At 41.3% G+C, this 25,725-nt stretch overlaps 1 protein-coding gene across 4 annotated transcripts in view; it reads right to left on the reverse strand.

Moving 5' to 3' along the window:
- NCOA2 (nuclear receptor coactivator 2) overlaps positions 1-24,587 on the reverse strand; it is a 199,144-nt gene extending 174,557 nt beyond the window's left edge. For 2 of the 4 annotated variants that reach the window (XM_049818282.1, XM_049818240.1), the window contains exons 1-2: positions 24,314-24,587; positions 14,314-14,393 (exon numbers count right to left, since the gene is read on the reverse strand). The gene's annotated coding sequence lies outside the window, so the exon portion shown is untranslated. Of the gene's footprint in view, positions 1-14,313; positions 14,394-14,650; positions 14,770-24,313 lie in introns of all 4 variants that reach the window. The other 2 variants (XM_049818250.1, XM_049818258.1) reach the window with 2 other exon arrangements.
- Between the last annotated feature and the right edge of the window lie 1,138 nt (positions 24,588-25,725).

Below are 25,725 nucleotides of genomic sequence, written 5' to 3' on the forward strand. Positions count from 1 at the left end.
AAGATGCATAAATATACAGCCATCAGATTAATTTATTCTCACAACTTTTTATCTCTCTCCTACTCACTTCCTCAGTAATTTTTGGTCAGCCTTCCCTGTTACATTGTACCAATCATCAAAGAGAAGCTTGGGAAACATTTTGGCATCCACGTAATTCTTGTAAAAACAGCAGGAAGTATAATCCTCTCAAAACAAGGATCCTAGGGAACTAGGGAAGCAGTATTTTGGCTTTTTACCAACCATTTTACAGCAAAGGTAATTAGTAAGTTACACACCATTGTAAGCAACACCCGCACAAATCCAGCTTCCCTCACCACTTGCTCTCTCTTCTAATGATGCCAAGATCGTGACAGGCTTACTTAGCATGGTTATTGTTTCCCATTTCAAACCCTTATACTTAATTAAGTTTCAGCTCTAGATGATCTATCTTAAACAGCCAAACAAATCAGAAATACTCCAACCCCATTACTTCACTCCCCCCCCACTATAGCAACAATGTGTCGGAAACACTTCAGGAGGATTTTGTTTGTGTTGAATAGCTGAGATTTGGCAAGTATGTGTGATAAGCTACTTTTGAAATAAATAACGCAGACTAACATACATTTCAGTAAGAGTAAGTATCCAGATCCTGATCAGTCTTTCAATATCAAGACAGAATTCTGTATATCAGGAGCAAAAGTCTGTGGCAGGAGTCATATTAAAAAAAAAAAAAAAAAAAAACAAACACAAAAAGATGACTAATCAGTTGCATTTCATGCACATTAGGTACAGTCTTCCATCATCTGACAAACTGGAAGAGCTGCCCCTTTGTCTCTTGTACAAAAACCTATTGCCTTTTTGGATCAAAAAGTATCAGACATTTGCAACTGCTTTTAAAGTTTTATATAATACATAATTACACATGTGTGTGCACACATACACACCCCACCCCCAGAATTCCAAGACTTCCATTCAAATGCAGAAAGAAGAGCTAAAAAGATTGTGACAGTGATCAGCATCTCAATACTCCTTTCAAGAACCAAAAGGAAATGATAACTAATGAAAAATTCCAAATATTATTAATACAGGAAAATATGTCCAGCTTTGACAACCAACACAGTCATGGAATAAACACTTCCATCTTCAGTAGCTGCTAAAACAAACACTCTTTTACAGGCTTTGACAGAGAACAGAATTCATTTCCCCTTTACAGCTGCACTGCTTCAAAGTCAGTTAAACATCAATGTGACAGCCTTACTTGCGAGAGCTTAGACATTTACTGTATTATCTTAGCCGGACATGAGCAGAAAGCAGAGACTGTGAAGGCAGAGAAGTAGGGGGGAGAGAGGGAAATCAAGATTGTTTTTCTTAAACACCTTATGAAGTGTTCGTCTTAGTTGTTGCCAGAGAGTTATTTTTCTTGTTCATTTATTCTGTATTTAAAGACCCAGCTAATATAAACATAGCACAGGTCTGAAGGGAAAAAGTTCACTAGGATAGAACTTATTTACACAGATACTACTCAGTTACCAACTTCTCACTCAACTCGACTGACCTATTATCCATGCTTACAAATTATCTTATTTGCAACTAGCCATCATCCTAGTCATTTTCTCATTAATATGTAGAAGACACACAGTTTAGTTTCTTACCCTAATTTCTGCCACCGACTTTCCTGTACCACCCCTACCTCACAAGACTGTCGTGAAGCTTAATACATATTAATTTCACACAGAGCAACAAGCACAATAAGTACTTAATAGTAAGCAGGAAGGACTATTGGCCAGATGTCAAACTGACCCTAACAATGTGTACAGGCCACTAAATTGAGTATCTTGAACAAAAAATAGACACCAGATAACTGTAGCAGACATTTGCAAAAAGCAGTCAAGAGTACTTCCTGAGATTCTGTAGAAAGCTGGCTCTTCACATGATGATGGTGCTGCTTACTTCCAGATGTTTAATTGCATTAAAGTAAAAATACATCAATCCATGTTCTTACTACTAGTTTCCCAAGAAAGCAGTTGTTGCCATTGGGGGAAGTGACATGATCACAAAGAGAAGATGTCTTATGAATTACCTACCAAAATACAGCCCAAACTACTAGCGGAAGTTTTGCCAAGTGACTAGTCCTTTCATGGTGAATGATCCCTCAAAACCATGACTCAGAAAAAATGCCCTACAATACTGAAGAAGTTTTCCATTAGGACTTCGAACATTTATTACTTCTCTATGCATGCTACAAGCAAGCTTGAAAAAAATTTTTATCTCTTGCTTTATTCTTAGAGGTATTTTGTACATAAATACAGAAGAGGAAGACTTATCTGAAATACGGCCTAAACTACCAATCTGCTATTAAAAAGAATAGAGACAAAACAGTAGCTAATAAAAGCAAAATGCTGTCACACGAAACTTTCTGTGTAAATTATGTTATTAAGTCCTATTCTTTTTTTCTTGAGTCCCAGCTTTGGGCCAAGTTGAAATTCTAGAGAAATCCTGATGACTTGCAGCCATACAACTCAGCAAAACATGGAAGTTTATATTCAGGAAATCTCCAGATCTCAACTAATAAGAATTTGAACCACCTTTCACCTTCTGAAGGGTTACCTCAGGGTTAAGGGAAAGATAAATCAAGATGCACTTCATCTACCAATAATAAAAATCACTCTTCTGCACACTTAACAGCAGCCCTGATCTAAAGATTTCTAATTATTTCACAATAATAATATTTTGTTTTTGAAGTTTCTGTCTGGAAGTTGTCTGTGTGAACTCCCATACTCCCCTAATACAGCTGGAGTCAGAAGACACTTCAGTTTGTATTTCCCTTCTAGTAAGAAGAAGAAGAGAAGCAAATCAAGCATTCCCTAGTCAAGCTTTTTTACCTGTGCATCTTGAATCCATCCTCTTTCCAAATAGCTCAAATGAATGACCTTCAGGGCATGCTGCAGAAGCTGGCCAGTCAGCCAGACTCTGGGGATAAGCTAGCCTGCAACTCTACCTACCATGGGGAGATGGTGTGTTTTGTTTAAGCATTTACTTGTTAAAATCCTAGGGTATGGAGGGTTGGGGAGGCTTTTTGGTGCTGTGCTGCTGTACCCTCCTTACTTCAGCACCACTATTTTTAGTAACCAACAAATGGGTAGCTGTAGGACCTCTCCTATCACCAGAGAGCTATCCAGCTTGAAGTGGCAAAGCAGCCCAACTCATGCATGCAAGCAATTCTTCAGATAGAGGCTTGCGAGCCCAGCCCTGCTTGCTTCTGCTGCAACTAGCACTTCATTCTATGTACTTTAATGCAGCAGACAGAGGAAGGGCTTTTTTGTCTTTGTAAACAAACCTTTGATAGAAGTATTGTAAAATAAACCTGCATATTTTTTATCTTTATAATCCTTAGTGCAGTATGGTATTTACATCTCTGTCAGCTCCTAGAAAGCACAGAAAAACTTTCACATCCTAAAAAAATTTCCCTCCCCTACATGTGCACAAAACTGTTGACTATGTTGTTTTACCCAGTATTTCCTCCCAAAATCACAAGTCCTCAGACCTGGTCAAGACTTGTATTTCCATAGCTACTACCAACTTCAAAAACATGCCACAACATGTTGATACACAAATTAAAAATTGATTACAAGTTGATATACATGGAACTGTACAAGAATAAATATACTTGTGTTCTTAAAAAGAACAAAACAAAATTCTCAGAAGCAATGGTAAGTAAATTCTGTTAAATATGCAATTCAAACGATGTATACCCACAATTATTCAAATCAGAAATCTTAGGTGAAATATAGGCACGTGGTACATGACAGACTGGCAATGGAAAGTTCTGCAGGACAGGCTACTCTCAGAGAAGCTCTGGAGCTGAGCCCATGACTCATTTCAAAACTGATGTCAAAAAGTCTTGCGAAATTTTTCAGTATATACACTGCACAGCTTGTGTCTATTCAATACTCCTGAAGAGACACTAAGTGCCATTAAAATGACGTATTAGGCTAAGCTTTTCATTATATTAATTTATACCCTATGACATCACAAACTATAGATGTTTAAAAATTCAATTTAATTTGTAAGACTGAGAAATATCTAACCTGCTAAAATATGACTAGGTATGTTATATGGCTTTTAAAAGCTAACTGCAGCTGAAAAAATTATAACAGCAATATGCATAGAATATCCAACATAGAGTGAAAAAGTAAAATGTTGGAGTGAATTCATTCCTAACTGAAATCCTGCCTTTACCCTCCCAAATTCAACTTACTAATTAACTGCCAAATACTCCCTTAATGCATGACACAGCATAAAACATTTGAGTACTTGTATTTCAATACTTTGCAAATTAATTTTAAAGGTTTCGGCAGGATAAACATTACATGCATGAACTTGCAAAATATTCAAGCTGCTGCTTTGTCTACTTATAAAAAGCAGAACCTCTCCCTTCAGTTCCACAGTCATATGAATGTCATTTAATAATCAATTTTATTATTAAGCAATGACTCTTCTTGTTGGGGTACAAAACATTTATGCAAGTAAACACAGAAGAAAAACTACTCCATGCGTAAATAACACTGAAGACAAAACAAATACTAAAACCCTAACCCCATCCCCCCCTCAGGTAAAGACAGTGTTTTCCCTTTATCCCTCAATTATATCAATCTCCAATTATACAGCTGATGGTAAGTAAAAGAAGAAAAAAAATTTACAACTTTCAACCTCAGGATAGATCTGAAAAATAAGCCCTATTCATATAATCCCTTAGTCATCAGGTGACAATCCTAATTTAAAACAACAAATTTTCCCATGTGGCTCCATTATAAGGTGATAGCTAGCACCTCTAGTAATTTAAAGACATCCCATTTTCCTTGAGGTTAACCAGACAGCAAATCAAATAATCCCACAGAGGATTCAGAGCAGGCTTGACCCATTACTGAAGTGTTAAATTAGAATTTCAAAGAGTAACTCCATAGTCACCCTTCACAGAGATAATTTTTAATTCTTCCTCTGTGAAATGTGAAGTCGATACTCGATGTTTTATCTCATGACATAAGCAGACAAAACCACTGCTAACTCAAAACAATGTAGGTTGATTCTTGTTTAATAAAATAGCAAAAGACCATTGCTTCTACGTTTTAATAGGCAGGTTCTCTCTAGTGTTTTTTACAATTTCAGTATTAACTCACAACATAGGTAGACAAAAGCAGGCATTTTATGTACATTTAAGGAAATTAAATACTTGAATGTATTTTTATTTATTTTCCCTACACAATCCACAAACATCAATGAATCTGAATTCTGTATACAGAGAAAATAATGAGGGCTGACCCCATTTTACAGCTAATAAAGTGAGGGACTTGTGGCTCAAATGACTTGTTTAGTACACATCTGGCAAATCTGGCACTGACTGGCTCTCTAGCACAAGGACTAGCTCCATCTCTGTTGTTACCCATATAAGATCATTCCTGTGGGCACAATTATAGGGGAATTTTCATCACATGCAGGGGCAAACATTGTAAGTCCCCAAATTCTACAAATGGTTCCTGCCACCTTATCTAAATTAGTTGTTGATTGAAAAAAAAAAAAAAGTTGTCCAAGGTAGCTAACTATATGTTCAATTTTTGTAGCTGACCCGCAGCCAGCCTGAATAAGTCATTTTAACTGCCTGTTCAACACAACACAAGAACAGGAGAAGCTTGGCACAATAAAAGCCACAGACCCCATCACTGGCATGGCATAAGAATGGCTGATATTACCCAGTACCCTGAACAAAGCAATAAGACAGAACTAAAAACTGATAATACAATCAGTACAAATTACAACATAGAAAAAACCATACACACACAGAAAAACCCACACACATTTTCAATTATTAAAATACTAAATTAAAAAATTCTCATGTTGCAGGTATGCACTTTCACAGAAAACCATGTTGCATTAATTTATTCTGCTCCTCAAGACATTGTCTGTGTAAGAAAACACCAGTTCCCTTTTACTGACTTCCTTCTCTGCCAGTGGTAAGCAAAATCAGTCAAAACCAGTAAAATACAGTGTTGTCTTTACATTCAGCTAATGCAAGTGAGAAATATTTTCAATTAGCAGAAAAAGGTTTGACCCAATATTGGATTTTATATTTTTCATCTTTCCTGTATTGCTAGTTAGCTCCACCTTTCTGCAAGAAACCCTCCTGTTTCCCTTCTCAGAATCTCATCTCTCTAAAAAAGTCCCTCCTCCCCCGAGGAAATTCTACGGGCAGGCTCACCATTTTCCTTTCTCAGTTTCTGCAATACAACTTGAGTAAAAATTATTTACACTAGTGTAACAGAACAGAGTACAGCTCATTATGAAAAAGTTACCACTATGCTTGTACAACGGTATTTCCACAAAATTAGAACATTAAGAACAGTCCCCAAATCATGTCAACAGCAAGAAAAGTTATGGCATATGGCTCTTCCCACCATAGCACAAAATACTCACTACTGGTTTTAAATTTTTAAGGGTTTATTTCTACCTTTGCCAGACACGCTATACACAGTTCACATTTTAACTTCTCATTTGCTATGAGAGATCTAAATATGTCTCATTTTGATCTTTTCAGGTTGTCAAGAATTCATTAGTTTTACATGGTAAAATACTTCACACTGACCTTATCAAAGGATTTTGAAAGAAGATGGCATATGCATGTGAAACTTTTAATTTGTATTATATCTTTGTAGTCAAATGCATCCATCTAACTATGGACAATGATACCTCTGATACAAGGAACAGAGCTGTGCCTATAATGGATTTCTCATTTCTGCCACTGGACAGGAAAAAAAATAGCATATTTTAAAACTGTTTCAAGTTGTGCAAATACTCAATTCACCAGGAAAAATGCCTTTGTTTCAGATAGCTAACTTCATGTCAAAGTAGGGTAAGCTATCTCAAAGCATTAAGAGCATCCACGAGGGGATTTAATTGCTAAATATATCTGTGAATGTATACCTTAGCTTCCTTTGCAGCACCTTGGCTGAGAAGACAACCTTACAGGTAGCAGATAAATAAATTAAATCCATAAAAGTGAGCAAATGAAGAAACTACTGTCCTTTACCGTAGGGCGCGCACAAGAGATAGGACACCCACCGCCGATGTAGGAAATTCGGTTCTCTGACAAAGTATTTACACACCAATAAAAAGCAGAGCTGTCTGAGGCAGCAAAGCTCCACTCAAAAACATTCAGCAGCCCAGAGACAGCAGCAATCCCCTAAGAGGCAGGGGACCCAAAGGCAAACCTCTGCTCTGAATCAGGAGCGTTGCGATTCCCTCCTCCATCTTGTTGCGCCCCCCGCGTCCCAGTCTTCAGAAGGAGGCGGCGTGTGGCAATCTGCCCTCCCGCCTCTAGCCTCTGCAGCAACCCAAAACGGGCATATCCCCCTTTCCATGAGTGCCGGTGCCCCCGTGGGTACAGGGAAGGGCTCCCCAGCCCTTGCAGTCATCCCAGGTGAAGCGGGTGACCTTGGGAGCTGCTCTCCGCCACCGCTGTAAAACACTGGCAACCTGCCGGTCCCCGGCTAGCCCGGTGCAGTTGTGAGAGGCAGGGCCACCCTGCAGCCGGGAGCAGCAGGGTAAACTGCAGCTCTTGGGGAGCAAGACCAGACACCAGCAAGCAGACGAGCCATCCGACCGGTCACAAGCTGTCCCTCTACCTGGGGCGCGGGCTGTGCCACTGAAACCGTAGCCAGCGAGAGCCCTCACCTCATGCCCCCGCAGCCGCTTCCCGCTCAGAGCTGTACCCCGTAGCCAGGCTGTTTCCCCACAGCTCATTGACGATCAAGTCTTCCTGTGAATCTAGCCTCAAAAATCCAAAACTTTTAATTTCAGAATTTCCTAAGTAAGCCACTGTAGCATTTCTGACTGGTAGGGACTTTTCCCCCTTCCTCAACAAAGCTACCTACGAAATTCAAGCCAACTCATTAATAGCTTCAAGCTAGCCAAAAGCACATTTTCACTAAGTAATTCCCCCCCAAAATACACACATACCCAAATACGTCCAAGTCATATTACAGCGTCTCACAACCATGGATCAAGCTGTCCTGACCCAAGACACTGCTCCTCCTATGTTGCTGCCTGGGAGCTTTGACTGATGGCAAAGGTGGAAGACAATGGACTATCCCAAAGCTTTATCAGATTGTATCAGAAGACCACAACACACAAAAAACTTCTCCTGGAAGCTGGGGGCGGAAGGAAATAGCTCAGAAATGGAGTGATGAAGCAAATAAGATGAAGACTAAGTAGGAGGCAGCTTCGATAACTGCTGTTACTGGAATCAAGTTCACCATCAGCAGGCTGTTACTTTTTTTTTTTTTTCCCTTTTATCAAGTGCCCACAGTACCTAAAACAGGACCAGAGCACCATATGCATGGTTCCGTGTTGATATTCAAAAATAAATACATACTGCTGTGAATATGATGTGCTATACACACACTACATTAGACACTAACCAACAAAAGCAGACAATTAAAAGAACAATATCATTTTAACCTTTTAGATTGTAGCACGTAGCCTGTGGTGCACAGTAGCGGTGGTAGTGTGCTTGGGGTGCGATAGCAGTAGAACAGCATGTGATATATTTCACTGTTGATCAAGAGTCTAGAACTTGGATAATGACAAAAGAGTGAGCTTATGAGGAAGGAAAGACTAAAATCATAGTTAGGGACAAGGAACTACTTTAAACATCAGTAGTCATACATCAAGCTTCATGTAACATCAGCTGCACATAAACCCTATTCCACTGCAGGATACATTCTGGAAGTTACATACTGTAACTCCAGACAGAAAAAGTTTTACATGAGTCTGTTCAGCAGGACTGAGCAATAAAAACACAGTTAACCAGGATTTGTGAAGAGAAGCCAAGCAAAAAACCACAACTGAAAACTGAAAGGCCATAAAAATTAGCCCAAGTGAAATTTCATATGTGTTGGCCACCTACTTTTAGAGTAATGTAGATGTTTTAATCCCATTTTAAAATACTACTAAACTGTGGCACCACACAGTAGAGTTTCAAGCTTACAACCTGAACAAAGAAACGTCAGAGACATCTCACTCTCTTGTAGCAGTAAAGCAGATACCTAGAGATTGAAGGACAAAGGAATCCATTGCAAAAAGGGATCTTCAGTTCCATGTGTTACTTTTAAGGACGATGATTCAAAGTTTAAGTGAGAATATCAAAAAATAAGCAAAAGAAAAACATGCTGAAAAAACATGAATGGAAACATTTTAACTCCCTCTGACACTACTACAGTTTCCCTCAAGGATGAACTGATTTGCAATACCTACCATAAAACTAACTCCTTTCTCAATTCTAATTTTAAAAATTGCTAGATTTTCTATTGCTGTCATTTTGAAAGATACAGTTTGGTGTATACAGAACACTGTAGTGTATTGAACTGCAATTACTGAAGGAATAAAAGTACTAATAATGAAAAAAGGGAAGAATCTGGACAATAGAACAGAACATATTCTTCATTTCTTCATTTATCACGGCCACAGCTATAAACAGTTTTACCAAAGCATTTAAACACTAACAAATATTGTGTACGCAGGAGTGTCAGTACCCCTTTGTGCTTATGGTGAGATGACTAGAGGAGGATTTTGTAAAACATTTTGAATATACAGAGCCCTTCTCAACGATAATGTAATATTTCTAAATCATTTTAATTATACTTAACTTCTTGACATCTGTAATTTATCTAAGACCTTTAATCTGAATTTTTCAACATCCAAAGTTTGTTTTAAAAAGGAAACCTGTAATTTCTTGCCAGTCCAGCTAATATAAAGGTAAATTAATCAGATGGAAACACACTGTGCCACACTTTATATTAATCAGCTGCAAATTCACTTACTATTCTAGTCACATAAGTCTTCTGAGCCTAACATCCCAGTATTGTGACATTATAAAAATTCACCCACTTTAATGTAGAGAAATATCCATGAACCTGAAATTATTGTACTATAATGCTGTCAAATAAACAGACTACTGGAATTCAATTTCCAGAAAGCCAAGGCAAAAATCTACTGGCCTTAATCTGAAATACCAGTGTCATTTTCAAGCCCTGTATTTAATTAATACTATTTACTGTCAAGAGCCAAGCCAGGTAAATATTTCACTCTTCCCAATTCAGGGGCTAAAGGCAGGCCCAGAGGAAAATCTGCCCAAGTAAATGCGTCTCATCTTCTTTGATGATGCAAGTGCTCAGTTGTCCTGTTCTTGACCCCTCTAGAATTCCCAGGCTCCAATACTGGTGGTACAATATCATCAATCTATATTTAAAATACATATTGATTTTCCATGGATGATAATGACAGCTATTTCTTCTGCGAATGCATATATACTATACCTTTGCCCATATAAAGAGGTTCCTATCAAGGTAAGAAGTGAAAAAGTCTTAGCAAAGCCCATTACTAAGTCAAAACCAATATTTAAGAAATGAATAAAATCAAGTTAGCAATCTCATTTCCTAAATATTTTTTATGTCACTGAAACTGAAATGTTAAAAATAACTTCCAGGATATAGCTACATAAAAAAAAGGCAAGCTTCAATCAATTGAATGACAGTGTTTTCAACAGTCCTGGATATATTTGAAGCTTGGTTCCATCAATTCGGTAACAAGTTCACTGACAGAGCACTCCGTTTAGATCCATTCAGAGTAATTAATGAGTTTTACATATTTAAGAATGGTTTACTCCAGATTTATAATGAATTTGAACATTGTGCCCTCAAAACTATGAAAGTACTCTAAAACTGCTTTCATTATTAAAAAATCTAGTTCTGCTAGTTGCAAGCATGATGAGATTTCTCTCTACAATACTCTCAAATTTCATCAACTTTAAAGGAAATGCAATATATTACATTTGTGTAAATTTCAGCTTTTCCACGAAATAAAGCCCAAACATTTCCATAAGCTCCCATTTCCAATTCTAGGGAGAAAAAAAAAAGTATCTGTGGGGTGCAATTGTATAAATCTTAATAGATGCTCATTTCTCAATACCTCTGTTCTCATTGTACCACCCACACAGAACTTCACTCTCAGATTAGCAGTATCATTTTAACACTGATTGCATTAAATTCACTATAATCAAGCATCCGCTTTTACAGGCATCTTTATAGGCAATTCACATTAACTAATGTCACTACTGAACAAGAGTGACTGAAAACAGAAAAATCTGATCATATTTCATGCAAAACGCAACTCCCCAATTTCGAGGTCTAGAAATTGGAACACATTCCCTTTTTTTATCACAAACCAATTCAATGTAGTTTAAATATCCCTCACAGACCCCTCCACAAATGAGAAAACCCGATTCAGTAAAGATTATCCATACCTGTGATTGATACCTACATTTTATTTCAGGTATTTCAGAAACACAGCTCCTGTGGGAATTAAGGTGCTCTGAACTGACCCTTGATAGAAATGAGGTCCCTCTTATTCAGATTTGATACTTGGAACCTACTGCAGATTCCTCACTTGCATTCTTAAACTAATACTGAACGCTCTTAAAACTCGCTTCAATGTAAGGCACTCTATTTTCAGTATTGCGCTTTATTTTCTGACAGCATTCCCTTTACACACACATGAATTAGGACGACAGTCAAAAATGAGACATCTGTCAGAATTTTCTTTATCTACTCCTGCTGTAAACAACAATAAGGAGTACTATAACTCAGAACAGACACACAATATTTTCTATCACACTTGACACTAACTACAACACAAACACCAATGAAATCACTACAAAGTTAGATTGAAACAGACTCTCCAGATCAAGAGTGACAGAAAACAGATTTCTCTAATCTATGTTCTTTTTTTGCTGAGAAATGTTCCTTGCAAAGTAAACCATTTCATGCAAAAAGAAAAGAAGAAAGAAAAAAAATGTTTTCTGACTGAAAACTTTTAGACTAGAAACTAAAGTTAGTCTTTTTATCTGTTTGGGTTTTTTTCTTTAAACTAAAGTCTAAACTTCTCACCATCTTCAATTGCATGACTTTTTGGTAGCATGCAGCAGCTACTTCCCACCACCCCAACTACCAGCATTCCAAGGGAGGAGCCACAAATTCTGTCATCTACATTATTTCTTATCAGTTCATACACACATGTTCTAAAGCCATTTAACCAGTCCAAGATTCACACTCTTCTCCATTATATCATATAAAAGTAGACCCAGTAAGTATTAAGCAGTAGTTTCACTTTCAAAAAAAACTTAATACAATGGTAGACAGGCTGAACGCACATAATTTCAGTCACAGTGGTGGTAGTCTTACGACACACAGTCAAACCCAACATCTATTCCACAAGCAACTCCAGCCAAAAGCCAAGGCTGAACTATCGCGTGAACTATGGTATGAACACATGGATAACTACCCCCTTTAGAGCAAAAGGATATTTTGCGTGGAGAACTACCTCTCTGCCTCATCCTTGCCCTCTAAATCCTTTCATGACACCTATTTTTTACAGTGGTTTCTTCCTCACTGTCATCACCATTGACTTCATATACAAATATTTATCTCCTATTTGTTCTTATTAAAGGTTTTTAACTTTTGAAACACAGCAACTATGTTTTAGTCAATATCTATCAAGGTACCAGATTACTTTCTGGCACAGTAACAACCAAATTTATAATTTTGGTGCAGAATGTAGCAACACTAAGAAAGAGAGAGAGTGTTTTTTCGCCACATATATTAATCTGGAAAAAAAGCGCAATTATATGCAAATTGCTTTTTATTTGAATATTTACCTTTTCAGTCTTTACCTAATGCATTCCTTTTTTAATGGAAAACTACAATTGAGACAACTGAAAACAAACATACTATCAACTTGGCAACAAAATTTCATGTTCTCTTTGGAGAATTTTGGCAGTGACATTTTTCTCTTTCTTCATTACACATACCCAACTCATTATGAGTCCTATTCACTAGAAAAAAAAAATTAGACTCTTACTATTTCCTTTTTTTTAAAACTTTGATTAAATGATCACAAAAGCAGCTTATTATTGAGAAGACCTGCACATGCACATTATGATCATTATGCAGCCCAGATAAGTAGTGTAAATAAATAATAAGTAATACAGTGTAAGTAATAAGTGTAAATAAGTAATAACATCTATGTGGCTGAGCGTTTTCAAGTTAATATAATACATAAACAAACTATTAACCACTATTATAAACTTCATTGAACGCAGTGAACTACAAAGTGTTTTATCAGAATAGCCAAGGGAAAAGGCAGGGGAAAAACCCAAGCACTGGAAAGCTTCTTAATCTGTTTTTATTCACTGATGCTAGAAAATTCAGTAAGTTTAAAGAAAATCATTGTTAGTTTGCAAAAATTGCTCAACATAATTAACAAAAGAGGAAATGATACTTGATGTGGACATACATAATTTTACCCATAAACGGGTAGCATTTTATAAAGTTATCCCCCGAACAACTGAAAACCTTTTCAGCAAGCTCATTTCCCACCTCTGTATTTGGTGTGCAAGCCTCAAAAATACATATTTCTGACCTTAATAAGTCACTCTACATGTTAAAAGTCAACACTTATTCATGAGTACCCCGAAAAGGTTCTCACATAAAATTACAAATATGCATCTGAGAAAGATTTATACCAAGTGAGCACATTGATATATTAAACGCACCTAAAATAAAACCACAGCATTTATATTCTACTTACTTTCACTGCACTACCAAACTATTATTAGTCTGCATCTAAACAATCTGCAGGGGTCCCTTTTTCTATTTCTCAGCAGTATTATCCCTTCTTGTGAGCAGAGTTAAACAGGCACAGCACTGCTTGATGGAGTCATCAGACAGTAATTCTTGAGCAACAAGCAGTTTAAGTCATCAGTGTCATTATACCGATTTCAACCCTCAATTTAAGTAATTTATTAGTGCAGATAGTTGGATGGAAAGGCTTGTATTATTTCATACTCAACCTTTGCCGTAAGACAGACCATAATCAGCACATTTGAAAAATGTCAATTCTTTAGTTACAGTATAAAATATCAAACAAACTTAATGTGAAAGAACATGCTATGTTGATCTCTTCAGCCTGCCTCAGCAGAGAGTCCCATTCCTGGTCCTGGCACTACAGCAAGGTCCCTGCTTCCATAACCAGCCTGGGCATTATTTTTGAAAGTGTCTAAAATGTTTGTATTTCAACTCACTGAATAATATCACACATTACTCAGAATCAAGGCTTGTTCTGCTGTATTCACACAATCAACTTAAGACATCTCACATCAATTCCCCAGTGAAGAAGATAAAACTGTAACACAATCCAATTAAATGCAATAGGATATAGACAACTCACCAAGGCTCAGCAAGGCAGGCAACGATTTCTAGGGACTGTGCATGCAGAGGGCCTCACTACTCAGATACATCTCAAGCACGCTAGGAACAAAATTGAGAGAAAAATATTAGTCTTTTTCTGGAGACAGGCATAGAAAAATAATACGATGCTTCGCACATAGCAGTTTTAAGCATAACACAACGAGGGAAACAAAGTTTGCAGAGCACTATCTGCTTTTCCAGACATAACTACAACCCCCTTCCAGTTGCACAATCACTCCAGGCACACAACTTCCTCTCTACCTGCTGCCTACTGCAAATTCACAGTGATAGCAACTAAGATGTTTACATTAACTTACACAGTACACAGCCTTTATTTTCACAAAAGAATCTGTGGGAACTCTCTGTGAAAGTGGTTGGTTCCTTTTCTGGTTAACTGCTTGGCTGGTTGACTTTATAACACGTTAGTTTCAAATCTCTAAAAAGGAGAAACTGGTGTTCTTATAAAATTTCTTTCAACCGTTTTTAGAAGTTGTACATACAGAAGCACGTTTCTTCTCTGAATCTCCATTTACAATACTCCTGACCCGAGTGACAAGTATCAGCGGACAAATAAACAGAAAGCTCTTAATTAGTATAGGGCTTAAGAGCCCAGTAGAGCAGAGGACATACATTGCACAGCAATACACATTCCTTCAGGGAAGAGGAGAATGCCACTAGCCACATAAATATTGTATCTGCATTTCTGTCTGTAAGTCAAACAGTACTTTATGTCAAATGTATCCAAGCAAGCTACCAGAGTTTTCTGCCTTCTTATTCTGACAAACAGAAAGGCAGAACATAAAGAAAATGAAAGATACACTGTAAGAGTCATCAACAGAAAAAAAAAAAAGGCACACTAATTATGCATCAAGAGAAATGGAATTTAGAAACAACTTCATTCTTTCTGTCATTTCTGCCATCTCACATAAACCTTTTTCAAACAAACTCTGCTTAAGTTCTTTCAGTCACAGGCAGGATACCACTACAGTAACAGGCTATTCAGGGGTGCCACTAACAAAGAAGTATTCTTCTACAAAATATACACACTGAAGATATGACTACATTATTTCCTCAGGAATGTCCAAAAAGCTTACAAGCTCTACAGATCACAAACATGGGGCTTCAAGTGGGTCCTCACTGACAGAAAACATCATCTTGTCTTAGAATAAAATTTTAAGTAAAACACTAATAGATCTTTTCTGTGATTTGGCGAGACTCCCAGTGCTTGTTAGACAGACCTGCAGTTCAGAGAGACCCACCAAAGGGAAGCCACTGTCTCACCAGCCCGTGGTGGGGAGACCTTTCCCACAGAGGAGCACTAATGACGAGAGTGCTTGTGCAGATAGAAGCATTTCCCACTCATCTCCTGTCTTTCAGCTGCTGCACACCAGTGAATGACTACTACCACTTTGTTTCTTGCCAACTAGCATGGCTGCTCACTGGTATTTTCCTACTGCCAATTTATTTTGGGGTCCCACCTCCTGATCCACGTGCCCTCCAGTACTGCAGCTCAGAGTCCACACAGGAGTAACGTGGCTCCTGACCATTACGCTGGGGCCCACGGAGCACCACATGGCAACAATGGAAATGACAAGCTGCTGATTTTCATTTGTTCTATTCATAGAACATTTAATAATAACACTGTCTGAAAACAAAGACAATACATTGTAGTCACAGTAGAAGAACTACCTTCAAAATACTGCTGAGATCTTTCTTTCCAAATAAAACCCTTGAATTATACAGCAACTAGTGACAAGTTTATGTACCTGAATAGATGTATAATCTGGTATATTCCAGATTTATTCCTCTAACTAAACTGGACTGTCAATGAAGAAAAGTGATGAACGTGAAGTGATGGACACTGAAATTACCTATTAGTCCTTTGCCTTCCCTTCTCAAGCCCTTTCTGAGGCTTGAAATAAAGGAAAGCCAACTCTGCAGCAACAGGCAATGCTAGTACCCATGCAAATTCCCACCCATCCCCACAAGAATCAGGAGGTTCTTGGGATGTCCCTCAAAACTCAAGAGAAACCACTCTCGCATACAAGCCAGCCTTCACAATAGCATAACGCTGTTAATGGTGGTGCTCAAAGGCCTCTAGGTAGGCCTCATGCAAAGGCCTACATGAAGAACGGGTCTCTGCCTCAAACGGTACACAAATTGTCAGCATTAGCTATGATATAAAAATGGAATAACACCATAGCCACCAGTCTTCACACTTGCCATTTTCCAACACCATCATTCAATCCTCCATCCCACAAAGAGTAAAAGGACACTTTTTAAAGGTCAAATGATAACTAAAAGCAACCGATATGGCCCCAGAAGAGTACGCCATCCTCTGACTTCAGAGTGGTTTATGTCTTTATTTTCCATTCATGCAGTCATTTCTTTTCCAGTGCAAAGGGACACCTGTATTCCAGATACCCAAGATGTGTTACCTCCTCACCCCATAAAAACTCTAAGTTGTGAACAAAATACACAATATCAACTCTACAAACTACAGTTCAGCTAAAAGGGAGTGAATGACTACCACTTTCAGACATACTTGGAAGAAATTATCATCTACAGTGTGCAAGCTTAGTGAAGGTATTTTTTCATCTACATACAGTCTTGAGGTTCCCTCATTCTTATACTAAGAAGAAAACGTGCCACAAGTGATCTCACCATTGTGCAGTTAACGCTAATTTCACACAGAACTGTAGCACAAAAATAGTTTGAGGCTTCATTAAAAATTCAGTATCTTTGTATCAAAGTAAGCCATGATTCTTAAAAACAACAGCAAAACAAGCAAACATATGTTTGCAATGCAAACAGCAACACAAATTGGCGAGCAATTTTAAAAAAGCTTTAAACTATGTACATTAGAGCTACATTTTGTAGCCAGTAAATTATCAATAGGTTGACTTTTTCTTTTAAGATAAAGGCAACAAGTATTCTGGCCACATTGAAACAAAATAGTATATTCCTAGCTGTAAATTTTTATTTTGGAAAAAATATGAAGATTTAGACTTGAAGAAGAGCTTTTCTCCTTGAGAATATAATTGAAATCTGTTAAAATAAAAGATGTATTTAACTGTATACATTCATAATCTTCCTCCACAAAGCATCTATTATAGGAAATTCACAGAACAGGAGGAGGGCATTGCTGAAATCTCTGGAGATCAAGGTACAAATTTGTGTAAGGATAGCAAGTGAAATTAGTTGACAATAATTGCATTTATTTCTGGAAATAACTTAAGTGGTTGGTCAGCAAGTCCTGACATTAATTTTGAAATAGTAAAGAATAATAACTGAAGAGCTACCTTGTGAACTCACAGCGTGGTGAAAGAAGTATGAAGAAAAGTAATCTCCACTGTAGATCAGGTAACATCTGAACTCTCCCTTCCACAAGTATTAAAACATATGACCTTGGGTTTTGGCTTTTTTTTTTTTTTTTTTTCTTTTTTTTAAATTTGATTGTCACACAGGCATATGATGAATCTCTAAGTTCATAAAAATATCTGTAATAAAAGTGTCAGTATATACTATCAAATTTATTCATAGGCAGACTTTCCTCCATCCTCATAAAGTTTTCTTTTTAAACGCAATTTAGTACCTCCTACATAATCTGTGAGGTACAAACAGGTGACATACTGCATTGTTTTTAATTGAAGTGATTTTCTTCAAAATCCATGGGCAAGGCTCATTAGAGATCAATACTGACAGCAATGAAAAACTAAATCTGTTCACACACAGTTGAATTACAACATGGGCAGAGTAAGAGTAAAATTCCATAGTAATTCTGACCTAACAAGTAAAATGTTATTTCACTTTCCATGCCCATTCTTCAATCCCAGACCTTTCCACTGAGGCAGTCAATAAAGCAGACAATTGTGATATGCCCACTATAAATCCTACCAAAGAGCAACAATATGTCTTACATAGCTCACTAAAAAAAGGCATCAAACTAGCAACTCTCAGTCATCACTACATCAGATGTACATTCTCACTATGTCCCAGGATCCTCCCCCCCTCCCCCCCCCCCCCCAAGAAGCTCATGGGATCCATACAGCTTAAGATTTATGGATAAATCAACACATTCAGTAGATATTTTAATTAATTTGTCACCTATACTCTCTGCCCTTTCATTAATAGATTAGTGGTTTCCGTACAATGTGGACTATTTTAGCAAAATACAAGTTATTCTTTCCAAACAGCAAGTAACTTCTTGAAGTTTAAAAACAAACAGAAAAATGTAATTGGACTTTATAGATGGCATTGCATCTTAGCTGCAAAAAGCAAATGCACATTACAAAGAGGCTTCTGAATATCTAAGTAATGGGAGCACACTCACAGAAAGAGTGAGATTTACTATCAGTTATAACTGCTAAAATGAGAGCAAAGCAAGAATAATATCTGCCAGTAACTGTATTAATGGGAGATTGTTATGGAAGTCATTTAAGGAAATGCAAGACTTGGAATGGTATAATGATGCAGCTGCAGAAGAAAAAAATGTGTGTATTGTTAATATGTTGTTGTATAGCTTTAGACATTTAAATTAATGAACTAATTTCAAACTTCAAAAATGCCGAGCACCCCAGTGACCATACACTTTCCATAGGAATTGTGCCTATTTTATTTCCATAAAACGCTTAAGCAAAATTTCCATTAGTCTTTAACTTGAATAACATGCAATTTCCACAGAACAAGATTGAAAAATCATAAACAGTAACAAAACGCAATGCAGTAAATCCACCACATTCAAAATCTATTTCTCAAACTATTCATCAACTCAAAATAATTGTATAAAATCAGTAGTATTCCAAATGCTCAGGAGAGGAAATGTTGGTCTAGGTAATAGGTAAATGCAAGACTGAATAAAAGAAAACTAATTTCTTCCACTTGTTTTTTTTCATCATGTAAATACTATTTCTGAATACTCACAATACAGACAATATAGCATTGTTTTAAAACCCTGTTTAAAAAATACCCTGGTTTGCATTTTTTGTTTGTTTTAATTCTGTATCCTAAATTGATTAAACTATACAAGCTGTCATTTTTCACGTCACATTTCTACTTGATATGTTTTGAAAAGGCTAAGCTACTGAATCATTAAAAATAGGGAGTGTTTGCATAATGTAAATACTGCTGACAAACTACTAACTGTAGATCTGGTAAGATGCCTTAGTAATACGTAACCACTGATGTAATATTACAAATTATTCTTACTACTGAAAGTTGCCATTTCACCAATACGTATGCCTGTTCAAAATGTTATTCCAGCACAGAGAAGGAATCCTGGCAACCGTATGTATTCCCTAAAATCTTAAAATATTATCAAAATATTATCTATAATAAATAAGTGAAATATATGTTATCTAAGCTCGATTATCCTGATGGGTAGAAGCCAAAGAATACTTCTGTAAGGTTTAAATTCCCAAGAGAAGAAGAGCTCAGATCCCGTCTGCAAGCACACAATGGAATCACAGCTGACGATGCACATCTTTTTCTGGATGTCTCCATATGCTCAGGAGGGCTCCCCCCCCCCCCCCCCATTTCTCCCTCTCCACCTCCCTTGCTCCCAGCATTACATTGAAGAATTTGTCATTATCTGCTGCCAGGAGTACAAGAATGTTTTAACAACTAACAAAAATAAAGTAGTGCAGTGAACTTCACCTCATTTAAAAATAAAAAGAAGGGATCCTGTCAGAGTAGCCATCTGTAACTAAAATAACTAACAGTAGAGAATGGGTGGATGAATGGATGCTGTAATATAGCTTCTACAAAGTAAATATAAATGTTACTCTGTTCTTAGTTTAAAATGTTGTGTCACACAGAAGAGTATATACTGTAACAACACACCTAACCTCTGACCTCCAAAGCCAAACACAGAAATAAATGAATACTGAGCATTTTAATGTCTATAAGAATACTGAAGAAACATGTGGAGTTTGTTAAATACTTTATACCTACCTGCATACAAACTGCGTTGTTTGGAGAGGCCAACTGTGGCAAACATATGAAAAATGAACATGGCAAGAACAGTTTTAGTTTAGTGTTCCTTTTCTTCAATGCACAGTCTATTTGCACTTGGCAGACAAAGAGAGTTACATTTACACTTGAATTTGGTACCAGGCTTTAGTTTGGCTTTTTCTTTCAAATGAACCAACAGCATCCTCAAAGCTTAGACCTCACAAGCCTCTGCAATTCTGATGTCAGGTGCTAGAGAAACTCCAGCTGAGCAAGAAGCCCAGATTTTGCCAATGAGACAGTGACAGCAGCAACAAAGGCAAGAAGCAGAAGACAGTGGGCATTGTAACAGCAGCTGGCTCCCTCACTGACTTTGTTCTTCCTGCTGCAAAACCTGGGCTCCCTGCAGATGGGCTAGCTCTTACTGGGGTTGTTTGGGGGTTTTTTGAGGACTGAGGGAAAAAGTTGGGAATGTCAACAATACAGACTGCTTACATGCCTCTTTCGACAGAGCCTTTCACCCTTATAATAAGGAAACTACATCCTAAATGATAATAAAAACATAAATATTATTCTTAAATAATCAATTTTTACTTCAGAGCTTCAGTTTAATGCAATACAGTGCAATATATGTAAATCCCTAGTATTTTCTAATTTTTCCACCATAAATGATCTTTATTTTCTCTCCCAAATAACATAGTTCCAGTTTAAAAACTTAAATTCATCAGTCTTATTCCAAAAGTATCATTCTTGAGAGCAATAAAGTATTCCTTCCTCAAATGTCTCAAGTTTCAAATTTAGCACTGACACCACCAGGACACACAACAAGGAACACAAGGAGATTTTCACTTTTAGTAAAGAAGTGCCTTCAGACATTGCAGAGATACTGATGAAGTACGTCTCATACATGGATCCTGTCCCCAGTAAAGACCACGAGCCTGAGAAAATACAAAGCTGAGAAATCTTCAGGTTTTATGTGAAATAAAACAGTACGGTGGCTGAAAAAAATGCAATGACTACACCACCTTTGTCAGGCATTTACTGCATAATGCTCACCAAAACAATACAAACATATGAAAAATTACATGATTCTTCAAGTATTTGCATGATGTTAAAAAGATCAACCTTTCTTCTTAAAGTTGTTCTCAATATTTCTGAAGGTTGAGTCCATGACAAAGTACTTTCAAGACCACAGATGACTAAGACTGACTATGAACATTAAGCTTATCACAGCACTTCTCATAAACTTGACGATTAACCATTTGGGGGCAATTTACATCTTTCTTTATCTCATGTGGCACAGAAGAGCTGACTTCTATGTTCCAGTCCCCAAGTAGCTGTACCACAAATGCCAAAATAAGGGACACGAATGCATGAGCATCCATACATGCCTGCATGCACGTCTGTACATGCAAATATGCACAAGCCTGGTATATCCTATTTGTGACACTGACGTAAACAAGCAAATGTCCTGAAAAATACGTAGGAGGCGCAGTACGTACACTGACTGCGATAAAACAACTGGTTTCCATTCACAGCGGTCTTAAGCTGCATGTAAGCAAACAAGAGCCCTGCTTTGGGGAATAATAGTTTCGGTATGACATTAACAACAGTGTGAAACATTGTCATTTCTCTGAGAGCATCCAACACAGCGGACCAGCAGCTCCCTCCCTTTCGGCGCTCGCAGAGGATTCCCCCATGAGAGGAGCCCACCAGGTGGCCCAACGCCGCTATCGGGTTGTAAAGAGCCAGGAAATTAACTGGCTAGAGTTGATTTTATAGTTCAGTACATAAAAACCCAAAGGGATAAAAACCAAATGACTGTCTTCAGCCACAATGGCAGCAAACTAAGAACAAAACAGAACAAAAAAAGCTTTAAGTAAAAAGACTGGCAGTCTTAAACTGCTTACTTATTTACAGCAGCAATAGATCTGTAACTGTCATAGCCAGACACTATATGCTTAGCTCAAACTATACTCAAATACCATAAAAATATTACCTCTTCAGTTCTAAAGCCTATTCACCTGCTTCCTACTACTCTGAAAGAAAAAAACAAACAAACAAAAAAAAAACAAAAAAAAACCACAACACAAAAAAACCCAAGAGATACAAACCCAATTTGATTATTACTGAACAAGCAGGCTGCCCTCCTTTCACAAGGAGACTCCTTCCTGGTTAAATTACAAGTGCATTTAGACAGCGGGCTCCTGCATATGCACACTTCAGACAGAAGTACAGAGGCTAACACGAACTAAGATTCAGATACCATTATTTCCCGGTGACTACCAGCAACCTCCCTGCCTCCCCCCAACCTTTTCTAGCCAGGCTCTCGGGCAGGTTTCCCGCAGACAAACTACACGGCCTGAATGCCCCGCTCTGGAAGGAGAAGCGTGCGATTCCCGGGCTGGGGGAAAAACGCTCAGGACCAGGCGGAGGCGAAGGAGCGAGGGGCAGCGAGGGAGAGGGGACGGGGCTCCAGTTACGCCTCGCCCCGGAGCCTCCGACGAGCGCGGCGGCCCCGCGGTCCCCGCGGAGGCGGGGAGGGGTTGAGCACTCGCCCTCCGCGGAGGTGGCGGGCATCTCCCCGCCCCTCCCCCGCTCCCTACGCGCGTGGGGCGGGAGGGGACGGGGGGACGGAAGCCCGCTGCCGGCAGGGGCGGCCGCGGAGCTGCCCGCCTGCAGCCACCGCCGCCGCCGCCGCCTTGCGCGCAGCCCCGCGGCCGGGAAGCGGGAGCGAGCGCCGCCGCCCGCCCCGCCAGCGGCACCCGCCCAGGGACCCCGGCCCCGCGCCCAGCCGGCTGCCATCCCCTCCTCCTCCTCCTCCTCCTCCTCCTCCTGCCGCCGCTCCCCGCCCCGCGCACACACACACGCAGACACACGGCACTGCGGCGGCCGGGCCCCCACCCCTCCCCGGGCCGCGGGGAGGCGGCGGCGGCCGGGCGCCCCGGGCTGCGCTCGCACGCAGCTGTGCCGCCGCGGCCTGGCTGCGCGGCTGCGGCGCCCCGCCGCCCGCCCCCGCGGCTCGGCGCGGCGCTGCGCGGCGCGCACACGCAGGCGCAACCCCCGCGCAGAAAGTTAGAGAAGTTGCCCGCTTTGCCCCCTCCTTCCCCGCGCGTCTCCTGCGGGCGCGGAGCGGCGGCGGGGCGCCCCGGCCCCAGCGCAGGGGGAAGGGGAGAGGGCACCGGGCGCCGCGGCCCCTGCCCGGCTCGGCCCCGCGGAGGGAATCGGAGCGGCCCGCACCCTTGCGCACCAAGTCGTTGTCAGCCGGGGAAGGGGGGGGTGGGGGGGGGGAACACCGCCCAGCTCCCCAGATCACCCCTTTTGTCGCCGGGGAGAGACCCTCCCTCAAGTTTCCTTGTCGGCGTGTGCTCGGGGTGAGGGAGGACTCTCCTAAACAATCCCTTGAAAATCCACCACCACCACCCCCCCCTCGCACCCCGGCTGCCCCATCCTCCCCCAGCACGGGCAGGGCAGCCCCCTGCCCCCCTCCGGATCAGCCGCAGCACCCCTGGCCTCCCCGGCTCCTCGCACTTTCTCCCCCTGCCGCCCCCAACCAGGGGCGCGCAGAGGCGGCACCCGACCTCCGCCTGGCGTGGGAGCAGGAAACCAGCCCCCTCGGCCCGGCAGGGTGGGGTGCCGTATACCACACCACCACCAACCCCCCCGCCGAAACGGGGGACGTCCCGGGGAAGTAAACCCGCGCCGCCGCCGCCGCCTCCCCCCCCCCCCGCCGCCGGGCCCCGGGGGCGCGAGCACGATGCCCCGGCGAGGGGCGGCCCCGCGGTCCCCTGCCCCCGGCTCCCCTGCGGTTCCCCACGGAGGGGGCCACGGCCCCCGCCCCGCTCCCCGCCGCCGGCGCGGGGGAAGCCGCCTCACCGCGGCCGCGGTGCCGCCCGCCAACACCGCCCCTCCGCGCACCGGCGCGGCCCCGGGCGTCCCCCCGGCGTTACACAAGGCGGCCGGGGAGGCGCGGGGGGCTCGGGCACACCCCCCGCCGCGCCGGGGCCGAGGGGGCGTGCGGGAGCCGTTACCGGGGTCAGTGCCGTCTCCCGCCGCTGCCGCCGCGGCTGCCGCCGGCGCTGACCTTCGCTTTGTAAGATGAAGCTGAAGCTGGGGCTGCGGCCGCCATGTTCCCGTTTTAATAACTGCCTGCTTGTTTATTTCAATGGAGACCCTCCCACCACTCGCCCTCCTCCTCCTCCCCTTCTACCCAGAGGAGGGCTGGACGGGGAGGAGGCGGGGGGAGGCACAAGTCACTCCCCCCTGCCCCCGGGCACGGCGGCAGCGGCCGGGCCCCGGGCTGGGGGAGGCCGGGCCGGGCCGAGCCGAGCCGAGCCGGGCCGGGCCGGGCCGGGCCGGGAGGGCGGCACCGCGGCGCGGCCCGGGGCGCCGCCGCCCCTGGCTGATGCCGCCCGCCGGAGCACGGGGCTGCCCCGCTCCCCGCCCGCAGGGACAATGGCAGCCGCCCCGCTCCCTCGCAGCCCTGCGCCGCGCTCCCGGGAGCCTCCTCCTCGGCACCCGAGCCGGGGCGGGGGGGGGGGGGGAAGTCCTTCGCCCTCGGAGGGCGAGACTTTAAATGTGGCCCTTCGCCGTCCGCCCTGGGAGGAACCTCGCTCTCGAGCGGGACCCGAGCAAGCAGCCCCGAGAGGGCTTTCGGTGGCCCATGTTCCCAAAAACAGGGAGACAGAGGCGGGGGGGGGGGGGGGACGGACGGGACACAGTCTTATTTCCTTTCTTTGCCCCCCCCCCCCCCGGGGGGGGGAAAAAAAAAAAAAAAAAAAAAAGAGAAAGAAAGGACACACATGCTGAAAATCATGTCACAAATACACAGCATCAACTGTATCTCACTCGCGGGAGCGAAGGGATGAAGATGCAGGCTTTTCCTGGGCTGGAGGAGTGAATGCATGAGTTAAAAATTATTAAGGGCCGGAGGGTGATTGTTAAACATTGCCCTTTAGTTCAAGAAGCAATCCACGACGCAGAAATCCTATCTTAAAAGAAAAGCTTTACATTTTCACGTGTCGATAATGGCGAGCCGTACTCTACGCACTGTAACAATTGTTATTTTTGACATTTTGTCACATGGGTGTGCAGCCCCAAGTTTTTCTGCAGCTAGCCACAGATTGTACATTGCTCCTGGTTGCGTGCCTAACTCTGCTTGCAATTAGGCTTGTCCAACACTTTTTTGATCATAATCCTGGTTTTTCAGATGGTTACGTTTTGCCCTACTGTGCTGCACGCAATTTCCCATACTTACATCTGACTCAAGTTTTTTTAAGCTTTTTTTCTTTCATTGGGCAAAAATAGTTCAATTGTTTCTCCAAACAAATTGAAGGAAAACTGCCTTTCCCACTATCCTTCCCCATGCTAAAAAAGTCTTTGCGACCAAGTCGCTGAAAACCTCTAATATTTTCCTCTTCTGGAGAAAGAACTCCAGTATGGG

This window comes from Accipiter gentilis, chromosome 2, assembly GCF_929443795.1.
Source record: "Accipiter gentilis chromosome 2, bAccGen1.1, whole genome shotgun sequence".
NCBI classification, from domain to species: Eukaryota; Metazoa; Chordata; class Aves; order Accipitriformes; family Accipitridae; genus Astur; species Astur gentilis.